We start from the raw sequence: 1,493 nt of genomic DNA, 5'->3' as shown, positions 1-1,493 counted from the left end.
GTCGCGTGGCGTTCCCTTTCTTATTGAAGTATATTTTGTCTTATGCTCTTATTCTTAAAACAGCGACTTCATTATAATTATCAGTCCAGCAATTTCTGTTGCAGTAATTGAGAAACGGACTCAAGTGGAATCCGTAATCACATATTTAGTGGTTTTGGCAGTTTTCGGCCAGTCAGTAAAGTTTTTTCATCATGTGAAATTGAATTGCTGGCTTATGTAAACTGAAGAACCTGTACAACAGAGGCTACTTAAAGTTGGTAACGTTAGAGAGATCACTTCTTTCGGTTGATCCTGCTGAATGGGAACCTTCAGATGAAAGTAAATTGTAAATATAGTACATGGAGTATTTTCCTTCAAGGTTTTCAGTGAACACACTGAACGGTGGTATATCACTTGTTCAGAGCCTTCATAAACTGGTCGCCAAGAATGAAAAATAGTCTCAATTTCTTTAGCTATTTGTGTCAGATCTTAGATGCTAATATCCCAACAAACACGATGAAAACATTGAAGGGTTTAATATGTAAATAACTTGAGAACAACATTTCCTCATTCTTTTACCAGAGAATCTCACACTGTGTCTTGTGGTACTCCTGGTTGTTAATTTTGATATGATGAAGCGGTGAGGATGATCAGAAAGTGATGGCATGATTTTCTGGCTTACTTTGATGGGATGACTCGTATTTTTTTTCATTGTCACGGATATCTAGTATGTTACACACTAGTTCATACGACTAATTTTCTGAGCTGCGTCACCTCTTTTTCATGTTTTAATTTGTAAACTATATTTTGTATACGAGGTCCATGTACTATCTTTTTGCTTAATGTACCATGACATTTGATGTGATTAATATTTCTTTCCGAAGTCAATGAATTGGTATAATTTGTCTGAATATTGGTGAAGAAGTCATAGAAAATGATTATCAACGCCACAAGTTCCACGGTTTGAAAGTTTATCCTGTTGAGCTGGGGAGTAAAAGGAGCCATTTTGCAGCATAAAAGAATAAAGGAACTTAATATTTTGATTGAGCAAACTTTTTCCGTGAATACACATCCTTTTCTTTTTAACTTAACTGACTCTCGAACACACTAATTGGATAGGCCATTACCAACATTTTGACTGGTACTCGTTATGTCCAGTCTGTAACCTAAGGGTAATGGCCAGACCCACTGACTTCCTCCTGTGGCCATGCTTGGCGGAATGACAAGGGATCAAGGAAGAAGACCCGGATGTTACCAAGGAACTTCCGTACGAACGCCCTTTTCTCTGCATTATCTTTTTAAAATTTTCCATTCATTTCTTCTTATTTTTTTTGTTTATATTCATTACTCAATCGGTATTTTTTCCATCAGCATTGGATTATAATACGCATTTCCTAGAACCTACAGACGCATGGCTGCTATGCTTCCTGAGGAAAGTAAAAGTGACTTTCGTGACGTCATCGTTACGTCAGGTTGACCAGAGTTGCCAATTGCTGAGTTTCCCGTTTCTGTAA

Source organism: Penaeus monodon, chromosome 23 (genome assembly GCF_015228065.2).
Source record: "Penaeus monodon isolate SGIC_2016 chromosome 23, NSTDA_Pmon_1, whole genome shotgun sequence".
In the NCBI taxonomy this organism is placed as follows: Eukaryota; Metazoa; Arthropoda; class Malacostraca; order Decapoda; family Penaeidae; genus Penaeus; species Penaeus monodon.
The sequence above is the reverse complement of the archived record's forward strand: the minus strand, read 5'-3'. Positions refer to the sequence as shown.